At 55.3% G+C, this 13,207-nt stretch overlaps 1 long non-coding RNA gene across 1 annotated transcript; it reads right to left on the bottom strand.

The window, feature by feature from the left end:
- Positions 1-4,958: 4,958 nt before the first annotated feature.
- LOC131519573 (uncharacterized) lies at positions 4,959-13,204 on the bottom strand. The gene is made up of 4 exons (XR_009265700.1): positions 12,275-13,204; positions 11,289-11,376; positions 8,395-8,517; positions 4,959-5,440 (listed from the first exon to the last, which is right to left on the bottom strand). It is a non-coding gene; the product is annotated as an uncharacterized LOC131519573 (long non-coding RNA).
- Positions 13,205-13,207: the final 3 nt, after the last annotated feature.

Below are 13,207 nucleotides of genomic sequence, written 5' to 3'. Positions count from 1 at the left end.
CAGTGTGCAAGATGTTCTCCCTTCTACAGGTGCCATCACGGTAAGAAAGGGAGATCTCCATCTCTGAGCTTGCCCCCATCCCAGCATTGCTCTTGGACACATGGGACTCATTATCCTTCAAGCACACTCAGAATTCCCCTTCTTAGTGAACTGCAACTGCCCTCTGCCTCGCTGGCCTTTTCCCCCAGGTTAGGGCTCCTTCCCTCCCTTCCCTGGGGTTCCTACTACCTGTTGCCTCCGCAGAGAAGCCTCTCTGACTGTTCCTTTAAAATCGACAGCCTTAGTCATTTTCTAGCCACTTACCTGCCCTGTCTGTCTTCATAGCACTTCTCAGTATGAGGCATTATGTTATATATGTTTTTATCAGTATCTCCCCTTTCCCCGCCGATATATGTCCAAGGAAAGTAGAGACTTTCTGAGTTTATTTCTCGCCCATCTCTGCGGTTCCTACAAGACTGCCTGGCACGTAGTAGGCCCTGGATAGACTGTTGTGTGAATATGAATAAAACCACCACTCACCTTTCTCCCTTCAGAGGCAACAGTTTCCTAGAGGCCACATGTGTCCAGCAGAGGGCGCCACCACACAGCGTTTGGAAGTCTGGGCTGGCGCTAGGATGGGAGACATTTATAAAGCCCGTGGGCCTCCCACCCTGTGGGCGCTCCGTGGGGGCTCGGATTGGAAGAAAGAGGGCCCCCTGCACTAATCTGTCTTGGCAGCGTGGAGCTGGCAAGCCCCGGCCACATCCTCCAGCGCGCTCCAGTGCCCTGACTGCCGGACACACGTCCCTTGGCAGCTGATGCTTCTGGGTGGATCACACCCTGCCCTGGGCTGTGCAAAAATGAGACCAGTACCATGAGGCGCATTGCTTGTTCCCGGGTGTGCTGCAAGGCCCAGACAGAAGTGTGTGTGAAATGTTTTGTGAGTGTGAACACCAGGCGGATGTAATTTAGACACGCTTTTACTGGTGGTGGTGGCAGATGGGCAATCGAAGAGGAGAGATCAGAGAGCTCTTCAAGGGAATTGCCAGGCTAAATGAAGGTGGGCTTGTGAAGAAGCTCAAGACAGTGAAGGAGAATGAAGAAGTTAAAAATAACAAGTACCTTTCACCAAGAGCTTATTAGGAGCCAAGGCTGAGGAAAGCGACCTCCAAACATTGTCTAATTATAGCTGACACTTAGATGGTGCTGACCTGTGCCAGGCACTGTTCAAGTGCTTTGTGCACACACACTCATCGGATCCTCACAACTCGGGGAGCTGGGTCCTTGGGATCTCTGTGTCCATTCTATGCATGAGGAAAATTAACCAAATAGCTTGAGGAACTTGCCCCAAACCACACAGACAGGGCTGGGATTCAGACCTAAGCAATCTGCCCCCTGGAGTGTGCTCCCCAAGCCCTCGTGGTCACAACCACTCTGAAAAGAAGGTATTCTTGTTCTAGTTCCCCGGGGGGAAACTGAGGCTCAGCGAGCTCACAAAGGCTGCTAAGGCCACGAGGCAAATAAGTGTATTTGAGCCCTGCTTAACGACCAGATGATACCTGCCAGTCCCCATGGAGTCAGGAAAGGGGCTGCAGAGATGGGGACAGGGTGCTCTCAGGCGGGGCTCGCAGCTGGCACGCCTGCTTCTTCCTCTGAGGGTCAGGGCCGGGTGAGAGAACACAGGCTGCATAGGGCTGCGTGGCTGAAAGAGAGGCTGCTTGGTGGTCTCAGATTCGTGGAAGGAAGGAGTCTGGGCCACCTTCTGGGCCAGGATGGGAGGGAAAGAAGGAAGTACAAAGTGTTTTGGTAGACACCATCCACAGTGATCCCACCCAGGCCTATGGTCTCCCTCCTGCAACCCTCCCACCCACCCCCCCACACACACAGGGAGAAAAGGGGCACTGAGTGGCTGTCTTGACAGGGCGAGGTGGGAACAGCCCCATCCCTTGCCACAAGAGCCCCCAACCCAGCCCCTGGCTCCCAGCCTGTTACATAAGCTGCTTCATACCCAGGGACTGGAAATAGCCATGGCAGTGACGGGCTGGGCCGGGGGCATGATGAATGGTCCCCAGGAGCATCAGCTGACCGCTCCCTAAGTGACCTGAGGGCCTGCCGGCAGCTCAAGTTACCTAGCCCTCCCTGGGAGGAGGCTTGCAGAGGACAGTTCCAAAGTGACTCTGCGTCTGGACATTTATGGTGTGAGTGTCTGAGGGATCGTCCTACTCACAAGCCTGAGTGGCTAAGGCAGTTCACAGCCACACTGGGCCGCTGCAACACCCCCCCCCCCACCCCCCACCCCCGGGTGCCAGAGCCTTGCCCAGAGAAAGTGCTTCAGGATCCCTGGAGCCAGCACCAGAGACAGCTGGAGCTCTGCTCCTCTGGGTCCTCCACTAAGGGCACCAGCAGAGAGCAAGAGGACATTGAGAAATTGGGGGTGGGGTGTGGGGGCTGCTGGAGGCCGCAGGCTCCATTATTCCAGGGCTGCCCACTCCACCCCATCCCCATGCCTCCCAGTTTGCAGCACACCCTGAGACTGCACTAAGGGCCCCTTGATCCAAGGAGGTGCCCATATGCTCTGATGCCCACTGGAAAGGGCAGAGCCACAAGACCCCTCCAGTCGCCAGGTATACACCCCTACTCCTGAAAGCAACTTGGGCAGACTTTCCCAGACGCCCCTCCCCCCCCCAGCCCTCCCTCCCCGGGGCACAGGAGGCTGTTCTCCCAGTGCACAGTGATCACATGGTAAGAATTATGATTATGGCTCTTCCAATTCTGTGCCTTTGAGACACCTACCCCTCCAAGACAAAAACAACCACGACCACCACAACAAAAAACCCACCCCAAACCAAAAATAAAAACCTTCCTCCTAAAAATATCAAATTAATGCTTTGTATCACCTACACCAGTTAAATCACCTAATTATTCGCCCCCAAATCCTTGGGTGGAATGGGTACTCCCATCCCAGGGAGTGAGGACCTCTTTTGCTCCATGACTCCAGAGCCCTCTGATGGGTAGGAACCTCCCAATTGGAGAAGTGTGGGGAATTTTACAAAAGCAACGGAAGGCAGGTGAGCCGCCCAACCTTCCTGCTGAGAGGTTCCCTGCTCAGTGATCAGATGGTCACACAGACACAGAGCCACTCTTGTTGGCGCTCAGGTGTGGGGCCAGGACTCCCCTCCAAACCCCTATAGGAGCACTCTCTGGAAAGCTCTGCCTGTGCCCAGGTAGTGCCCCTGTCTCGGCCACTCTCCTTGTGTGCCTGTGGGTCTGGGACTTCTGAGCCCGTGGAGGGGGCAAAGAAGAGACGAGCCCCAAAGGTACACCTGGGGGCTATGGAATACCCACCCCACTGCCCAGGAAACCTGTGTGGGAGAAGGGCTGGGCCTCTCCTGTTCTCCTGTCTGCCTCCATGTCTCTCCCAGCGCTCCCCTGGGAGTTGTCCCCGGTAACCGAAGCTGGTGCAAGCCGGAGGAGGTGTCGCTTGGTAACAAGGACAGCACACAAGATCCAGCTAATCTGGGTTGCCCCATCAGGGCAGGCAGCTGCCTGCTGGCTAGCAGCCCCCCCCCCCCCCCCCCCGGAGACAGATGCTTAAAAACTTCTACCTATTTCCACTTCAGCAACCCCCAAGTTCTAGGCAAGTTCTAGCAAACCCCAAGGTCTGGGCAGGGAGGACACTTTATCTCCCCATCCTCCCTACCCTTCTGTCCCTATCCATTTTCTTGAGCCCTAGCTCCCTTCACAGCACGGTGAAAAATCTACAGACTTCTCTGGGGGTCTCAGGCTCTGTTGCAAGTCATGAAATTAGAGGCAAATCTGTTCGCCTGTCTGAACCTTACACTCCAATCTGGGAGGCCAGAGCCAGTGGTTCAGTGCATGGCCTTTGAGGCCACAAGGGCCTGGATGCTAATCCATAGCCCATTTTTCAGCTGTGGGACATCCAGCATGTTATTTAACCCCTGGGAGCCTCAGTTCCCTCAATACTAAATAGTACCCCCCTTAGACGGCTGTATAAGGAGGAGACAAAGTAAGGAAAGTGCTTGGCCTAGTGCCTGCCTGGCACGGGCCTCCACATGATTTGGCCAGGCCCTCCTCTCTGGCCTCCTGTCCAGCACCCTCCCTTAGTCACTGGGCTCTGCACTTGCCTGACTCCCCTGCTATGGACCAAACTTTCTCCCCGACTCGGGGCTCTCTTGAATATTGTTTCCTTTCCCTGGAATACTCGGCCCTTCCCTCCACTGAGAAATACTCCTCAGTTGAAAAATGATTTCCTTGGAGAAGCATTCCCTCACCCATCACCCCTTCTGAATTACAGCTCCCCATTAAATAGCTCACTGGCATCCTGCATTTTGTTCTCTCTCTTTCTCTCTCTTTTTTTTTTTTTTTTTTTTTCCGGGCCTCCTCAAATGATTGACTGCACACTGCTTCTTACTCATCCTGCCCTCTGGAGGGGCAGCCCTCCCGTTTTCTCTTTATGGCACTTATCTATTCTCCAGACGGTTTAACATTAGTCTCCCCTCCCGGGCTCTAAGAATCAGTGGGCCAGGACAGGGCCTGTGTCCGTTTTGTTCTTTGCGATGTCACAAGCGAAGAGAGTTTGGCTTAGGTGTTCCCCAAAGTACGTCCTAGCTTTCTGTATCTCTTTATTTCTTATTTCTTCCTTTTCCTCAGCTCTAAATTGACCTCAATAATTTTTTGCATCATTTCTCAGGTTCACTGAATCTGCAGGAAACGGGGTCTAACTGGAAAGGCAGCTCAAGAATTAAGGGCGCTTGCCCTTAATTCCACTCCATTCCCCACAAGACTGGCTGGACCAGGTCTGGGATGGCAAATCGCAAACCAGCCCCCAGCCGACTCCGGGACCCCTCTTCTGCCTCCTCCCGGGGCGGCCCCGCCCCGCGCCCCGGTCCCGCCCCCGCCTTCGCCAAGGCGTCTATTTGCATGCACCAGAAGAGAAGGAAGCAAACGCCCAACGGCTAATTTGCATACAATCGTGTAATTGGTTGGAAGGGGCGCAAGGTAGCCAATGGTTTGCAGCGGTGTTTACCCCGGCGCGGCTCCGCGCCGCCGAGTGATGTAATGGAAGCCTGGCTGGGGCGGCGCGGGCTCCCTCCCGTCCGCCTCCTGACGTAGCGGCTTCCCCGGGCCCCACCCGGCCCAGCCGGGCCAGGCGCGGGGCAGCGCGGCCGCCCCCGGGACGGTGGCGTGGGGGCACGGCCGAGGCTGCACTGCTGCGGCGGGGCCCGGCCCTGTTCCTTCCGGCCTGGCGTTCCGGTCCCGGCCCCTGGGGGAGGGCCCGCCGGGCCAGACCTGATCTCCGGCGACGTGGAGAGAAATCTGGAAGCGGACACCGGAGGATTACCAAACTCTACTCCTTGGGGAGTTGATTACCAGCCTCTCGCTTCATAAATCACGTAGTTCTGTAACGTTTTGCCTTTGTTTACAACGAGCCTGTTTGATTCTGTAATTAAAAAAATAAAGTTATAGAGGTTTTCTGCTTGTTTTTAATAAAGAGCCTGGCTTGGATTTAGGGGAAAGCTTGGCATTAATTCTAGCTCTGTCACTTCCAGCCTGGTGAACTTGGTCACTTTTTCTTGCTAGCCCTGATGGCCTCTCATGGCAACCAGGGAATAGAAAATGTGGAGGTACCCTCTAAAGTACCAGGCCTCCTCATCCTTATGTAATTCAGAGCAGGTAACCCCATCCGGGTGGTGTCCCTGGAAGAACCCTGCTCTGTCTTTGTACCCCCATTTTCCCCTTTAATTGCTCCTAAAACTGGGGAAGGGTGGGGAGACCCCTGCAAAGTATTTCTCCATCCTCAGATGAGAAAAGGAACCACGAAGGGAATCCCCTCCACAACCCCTCTCCTCACTCAGGGCTAGGCCCTGGGCAGGGGAGCCCCTTCCGGGCACAAAAGGGCTGGGGAACCCCCTTGACATACTTTTACTGGCAACCCCATTGGGCCAGGGTGGAGGTGAGGTGGAATAGTGTCTCCCTGACTGGGTGGAGTTGCATCAACGTTTTTTGCTACTGTGAGATTGGAGGGGCATGTGGGGAACACCACTAGAGGTCTGGCTGGTTGTTCTGGGTCTCAACCCTGCCCCCACCCCATATCTAAGAACTCTGAAGTCAGCCTTTTCCTCCATACGATGTGCTACCTTCTCTGTGTCTTGCCTGGTCCTCTCTTTCCCTTCACACAGTGCCCCATGTTCTCTTCTTCAAGGGAGGCCTCTCAGATTAACCTTCTGGATTCCCACCCCAACGTCGGCTGGAGACCTCTTGGAGGCTACCTTTTGGGTCTTGTGGCAATGTGTTCATAACTGTTCTCGTGTTCTACCTCCCCGTCAGACTAGGAAGCAACTTTCTGTAGCAAGATCTTGTCCTTCTCTCACATTAGGAATTTCCCAGAATGTGTCACAGCAACTGACCAGAGCACCTGTTTCCCCCCTCTGGTCCTAGCTCCTGAGCCATGCAAGTGGTTGAACTTCTCTCTCATCAATTTTCCCATCTGTGAAAGGGGCTTGTGTTCCTGGAGTCTGTGTAGAAAGAAGAGGGGCTAGGCATGAAGGAACAAGACGGTGAGTAGAAACTAGAGCACTGGTCTGGGAGTCAGAAGACCCGGGCTCTGAGCCTGGCTTGGACATTGCTAGCTGAGCCAGCTGGGTCAAAGAGGCAACAAGGGGGCCAGAATTTACTGGAGATCTGTAATGACACTAAAAGGTGGTATTGCCTCCGTCACCTTTGCAGCTCTTCAAGCCCCCAAATAAACATACCAGCTCAGCAAAGCTACGGTCAGTAGTCTGCATCTGAAGATTCAAGATAGGGTCCCCAGGCCTGCCTTCCCCTAAGGCCTCCTGTATAGAAATAGCAGGTCTGCTACTATGTGCCAGACTACTTGCTACATTCTTTTTTTCTTTTTTTGAGAGAGAGAGAGTGAACAAGCGAGCGGAGGGGAGGGGCAGAGAGAGGGAGACACAGAATCCCAAGCAGGCTCAGAGCTGTCAGCACAGAGCCCCAGAGCCTGACATGGGGCTCAAAGTCATAAGCCATGAGATCATGACCTGAGCCAAAGTCGGACACCCAACTGAGCCACCCAGGTGGCCCCTACTTGCTACATTCTTTATATCTACCGTCAAAGATACACTCTTTGCAACAAGGGTACATTTTCATCTTCTTGTTTCAAATGAAGAAATGAAGAAACTGAAGCCCAGTCCAGGTGAGTAACTTCCTTGAAGTCACACAGTTGGTCACAGGTGGGACCAATGTCAATCCCAGGCCTCTTGAACCCAAGTTCCTTCTCCCACCTCAAGCTGCCATGGTAAGCCACACAGGTGTGTGTGTTTTGCCGTTACATATTTTAGTATATGTTTTACTTGATTATAAAACAGGAGAAGATATATAAAGCCAAGTTGTGTTAAGTATTTATGGAAGGGAGAGACCTCTGTGGGCTGGAAGCCTTCATGGAAAAACTGGTAATTGAGCTTTTTCTTTTTCTTTCTTTCTTTCTTTCTTTTTTTTAAATTTTTTTTTTTATTTTTCCTGTCCAAATAAATGTATTTCTCCTACACAGGCAAATATTTTTAAAATGTATTTCAAAAGTTAGATTTCTGGAAAAAGAAAAAGAGAGGGTGGGGGTAGTGGCTTCTTTAAAATGCCCATTTGGAAGGAGCTGCTGGGGTAGGAAGGAGAAGGGGAAACTAGTCCCAAGCCTTCCCCCCCTCCCACCTTGCCATTTTGAAGTCTCGGTTTCTTTATTTCTGTGTCCACCAGATTCCATGTCGAATCTGGGAAAGGAATGTAAAGGGTCTGAGAAGAACCTTGATTTTGAGACAAAGCAGCGATTCTTGGGATCATGATGAGGATGGAGAGAAAGGGGCTTCTGAGTTGCAGCAGTTAAGGACCAGGTCCAGAAAAGGATTTCTGCCGGTGGGCAGGGCGGTGGGGAGAAGAATGTGGCCCCTGGAATGAGGGCTGAGTGGGGGTGTGGGGCCTCTTTTGGAGAGTTTTGAATGCAGAAGAGATTCTTTGTTGCGTGGGGCCTGGCCTCTGTGCTGGGGATATGATAGCATGCTTGTAATTTAAGGTGGCTCCAAAAATGAGCAGGCGCTGGTGGCTGGTGTAGCAGAGCACAGGGCTGGGTCCCGCCTAATGGCTCTTCCCCAGGAGCTTCGCCTGCCTGGCAGTACAGGAACAGACATTATAACACACCCCATACCCCACACCCCCCAGTCAGCCCCCAGTCCCACTGCTCCAGCGTTGGCCTGGCTTCCCTGCACCAGCCACTCCAAAAGTGGGGGGCTGTTGGGGCAGAAGGATATGTTCAGAACAAGGTAGTTCTCCCATCTCCAAAGAATGTCCCAGTCCAGGGTGAGAGAGAAACCTTCTAAGTACTCCCACCCCCAGGAAGGTTCTCACTGAGGAGACTTGGAGACTATGGCCAGAAGAGGGTGGGCCACTCAGGGCTTCCTGGCCACTGAGGTGAGCCTTCGTGTACTTCCCACACGGAGCACTCCAGTGGACTGGGGGGAAGTCGGATTCCTAGAGGAGAGTAAGAAGAAAGTATAAGGCCTCTCCACTGCTGCTCAGTCTCCTGATAACCAGAGAAGGTGGACAATATGATCACCCTCATTTAATAGGTAAGGAAACCCAGGCTCAGGTAAGGAAACCCTTCACTCAAGGTGAAGTGACTTGCCCTCGGTCACACCGTAGTACAGGAACAGCCTGATCAGTGAATCCACCACCAGCCTTGGCCTTGCACTCCCACCGCCTCTGGAAACGCTTCTCTTCAGGAGAAATTTTACCCTCCCAAGCTCTCCCTCTCTGTCTAAACTGCCCTCCCGTGTGGAAGCTGGGGCGTCCTGCTAGTCGGATTCCTTGCCCTTGGGGTGGCATGCAGGCCAACCAATCTATGCCGGTGGGGGTGCCCAAGGCTCAGAGGGCGGGGGCCATTACCTCTTAAGCCAGCCTAATGGCTGTGTGACTTTGGGCCGCCGCGGGGCCTCTCTGGGCCTCACTTTTCCCACCTCTGTTTCCGGGGAAGCCCCTGGGTAATTTATTTATAACCCAGCTCCAGGTTTGCTGCCTCGGAAGGTGTTAGCGAGGCCGCAGAACCCTCACCTGCAAAACGGCTCGCCCACCCCAGCCACAGCGAGGCGGATTATGTAACTGGGTGTGCGGCGAGTTGGGGGGGGGGGGGCGGGGGCGCGGGGCGGGGCGCTCACGGCTATTCCGGGCGCCGCTATTTTTAGCCCCATTGATGAGGCTGCGTCGGCCGCCGCCGCCGGGATTCCGGAGACGTCAGTGGGCGCGCGTCACGGTCCCCGCCCGCCCACCGGGGGAGGCGCGCCCGGGGCCGGGAAGGCTGCGCTGGCGGCCGCGGGCTGCGGGGGCGGGGGGGCGCGGCCGCGGCCGGAACTGCGGGGCGGGGGGCTTCCCGGGGTGGGGGGCGCGGAGCCGCGGCCGCGTGGCTGCAGGAGCTCGCAGCGGCGGCCGCGGAACTGGTAGGGGGCCCCGCGCGGCGCCCGCGACCCCCCGGCCTCCAGGCATGGGCGCCCCTGCGCCTTGCGGTGCGGAGCAGCTCCCCGCTGGCCGGTGCGCGACCCCGGAAGGCGGGGGTGCAGAGGCGAGCAGAGCTCGACCGGCCAGGTGAGGGGGCCCGGGTGGGGAGAGGTGAGGGGGTCTCCGGGAGCTGCCCGGGGAGGATGGGGTCTCCGCCTATGCGGTGGAGTGGCCTGGGAGCCACGCTGGGAGTCCTGCTGGGGATCGTGGGAGTGTGGGGCGGGGAGGGACTGGATTCCCTGCGGAACCTGCTGACCCAGACTCAGCCCCCCCCCCCCCCCCCCCGAGTGCGGCGGCCAACGCTTTTTCTCCCTGGCCCGCCAAGGGTGGGGTTTGGCCCGTGAGGGGCGCTGGAGATGGCCGGGCCGGAGAAATTCCTTCCAATCCCCCCCCCCCTCCCCGCCCCCGGCTGCGGCTGCGGGGAATGGGTTCCAGGAGTTCGGGAGGGGAGGGACCGGGACCAGAAATGCCCGGGGCGGCCCCTTTGTGGGACCGAGTAAAGAAATCGAGGCCGGAGAGGGTCTCCTCGAGTCAGGCGCCAGGACCTGGGATTAGAAGTGGTGCAGAAGTGGCATTTACAATGGCTTACGGTGGAGGCTTCATTTGGTTGGGGGGCTAGAGTTCTCGGCATGCCGGGGGGAAAAGGAAGACTGGGCAGAGGTAGGTGGCTAAGCAACCGTTGTGCCCAAAGGGTGCCGATCGATTAGAGGGCTGATAACAGCCCGGGCAGGGCCTCCAGTGGCGGCTACAGCAGTGGTCCGACACCCACTTCAAGTGAATGTTTAGATCAGCGAGGGATGGAGACTTAAAAGGGGAGCCGGCTGACTGGAAAGCCCTAGGGCCGAGGGGAATGACAAGTGCACAGCAAGATAAAATCAAGATTCGGAGTGATGGCAGCCAGGCTGAAGGATGGCCCAAGACTGACAAGATGAACAGGACTGATTATAAATGTTGGGGCCTGTGCTGGAGTGAAAAAAATGAGCTCAGGGGTTCAGGCCTAGCACCTGGCTCTAAGGCCCAGCAACCCAGGGCTGGGAGCTTCTCACTTGCTTTCCGATGTTGGCTGCCAAACTGCTTTGTGCAATCTAAGGCCTCTCTCTACCCACCAGAGGAATCCCAAGGCGGGAAGACGGATGCCTGGCCCTGGGCTCGCTGGTTGGGCTCCCTGGATTCTTTCTAATCCCAGTTTTGCCACTTCCTAGCTGTGTGACCTTTGGCAAGTTACTTGACATTTCTGTGCCTTAGTTTCTCCACTGGTAAAATGTTCCCTACAATAATCTCCTCCTCATAGTGAGGAGGCTGAAATGAGAAAATGCATGTAAAAGGCTTAGTGATATATCTAGCACATGGTGTTCAGTAAATATTGTCTGCCATCGTTCTTGTTGATAATGAGCCATGTGCCCATTTCTGGGTGGGGACTTGGCCAATGCACCGCTTGGTGTGTCAGCCGTGACCTGGGGGCAAGGAGGAGTTGAGTTAGCAGACTGAAATACTTGATAGGAAGGAGGAGAAGGAGGTTTTGGATGGGCCCGGGCAGAGCTGGGATCCAGGGCTGGGGCTCTTGGAGTCCAGGTTGTAGCTCAGCATTGGGAAGAGCCCTCAGACTTTGGATCCGCCCTCAAGTGGAAAGGAGAGTTCCTTAGCGACAGTGTTCTCCTCACCTCCTTCCAAGCTAGCTGGCCCATTCTCCCAGCCCAGTTCTGGTGCAGGCCTGTGTGAGTCCTTTTCTCCTGCATTCCACAAATACTTACCGAGTACCTACTAGTGCTGAGCTCTGTTTTGGAGACTGCAGACTGTGGCGATCAAGACAGACACGTGAACAGATGAACAGCATTAGCCCTATGGTGATAATACGAACAGGTTAATGCGGTGAGGGTGGGGGTGGAGGCTCTCCAAGGAGATGGAATGGGACTGGAAACCTGACTGGTGACAAGGGGCAGACATACCGGGGCAGTGACTTTCCTGGAAGAGGAGGCAGCCAGTGCAAAGGCCCTGACTGGGGAAAGAAAGCCCAGGTGCTTAGAGCACAGCAAGGAGGGGGAGCAAGGGCTGGGTCCTGCGGTGTGGCCTGATGCTCCCACTCCCTTAAGGGGACATCCCTCTCTTCTCCACACCTGCCCAGTCCTATGGCATACTCAGAGGTTTGCCCTCTGCTCTGTGTTGAGTGTAATGGACTTTGATCTGTTCCCCCAGAGGAACCTCCTGGGGTCCAGAGATGTTGGTTTGCTCCTTCTTGGACCTTCTGTGGCTCGTGGCTCACTGCCTGATTTTAAGCCTGATTTTGCTTTCAGTATGGGTTTGGAAGCCCTCCAGATTTCTAAACTGCCCCCCTCTCTTTCCTGCAGCCTGGTCTCCATTACCCACAGGAACATGGGAGTTCTAGTAGCTCTGTAAGAGGAGAATCTGAGTACCATGGTCCAGAGTAGCTCTTTTTAGCCCGTGGACCCTGGGGCAGAGGTCAGGAAGGCCAGGAAGCCCATTGCCCACCCTCTGGGCCCTCCTCCTCCTTACTCCCTCCACCTCCCATCATGGAGACATTTACTTCCTTTCTCCCAGACCTCATCTTCGCCTGAAGCACCTGGTCCTACTCTCACTCTGGGACTCAGTTGAGAGAGGAGAAAGCTTAATTAGGGCGGAAAAAGAAGTGGGGTCTGGGGTACCCTGGTTGAAGGAGGCTTTGGCACCAGTGAGGGGGCAGGCGAGAGCTTAAAGAGGCTGGAAGGGTGGTGGTACTCACAGTTGGCTCTGGAAGTGGAGGCCAGGTGCCCAGAAGTGGCTTGGAGTAGGAAGCAGAGTCTGGGGCTGGCTTTGATTCGTCCTCGTTTGATTTTTCCCAACAGTGATAGCACATACATGTGTATACGTATCCAGCATTGTTCTATGTCCTGTACACATATGAACTCATTTTAAGCTCCGTGATAGCCTTGTGGTTGTTAATATCAGAGACAACTACGGAGTGTCATTCTCACAGTTGAACAGGAGGCACAGAGAGGTTATGTAACCTGCCCAAGATCATAAGTGATAGAGCCATGATTTGAACACAGGCATCTGGGATCTGGCATCTGGGCCCTTAACCTCTTTGCTCCAGGCTGGGCCTTCCTGTCTGGGGACTGGAGTGCCTTCACAGAATATTTCCTGGGAGTCCCCACTGCTCTGGTTGGAAGGCTGGCTGCCTGGAGATGGAGTGATGGAGCCCCTGCCCTGTGGGGTTGTCTGAGGCTTTGGGGGCCAAGTTGGAACCCCTTAAGGAGAGAGAGGTTATTCTACTCTATACTCACAATAGCTCTCTTTTCTCTGCCTACGAAGTGCCCTTTTGTGCACATCAGGGCTGAGTGCTGGACTAAAGCCACCCCCCACCCCAATCCAGGAGTGAGGCATAAGACTGAGGGGCTGGGTGCTGGCATGTGTCCCCATGGTCCTGAGATGTCCCACACAATGTCAGCTGTTCCTGGTCACACCTCACATCCCCAAGAGCTGTTTGCCTAGGGTGTGTGCCCCCAGGTTCTGATGCCCAGCCCAGGAAAATCCTTGGGCTGGCTTGTCAGCTCTCACGGCCTGGGTCCTGCCTCTATTCCCACTCCTGTGTTTCCTGGCTGCGCTGCCTCCAGGGAGTGTCCCTGCTGGCTGGTTATTCCTCACTCACACGGACTCTCCCTCCGTAGGCTTCCAC

The sequence above is a fragment of the Neofelis nebulosa genome, chromosome 8 (assembly GCF_028018385.1).
Source record: "Neofelis nebulosa isolate mNeoNeb1 chromosome 8, mNeoNeb1.pri, whole genome shotgun sequence".
Lineage (NCBI taxonomy): Eukaryota > Metazoa > Chordata > Mammalia > Carnivora > Felidae > Neofelis > Neofelis nebulosa.
This window is presented reverse-complemented; position numbering and strand designations above follow the sequence as displayed.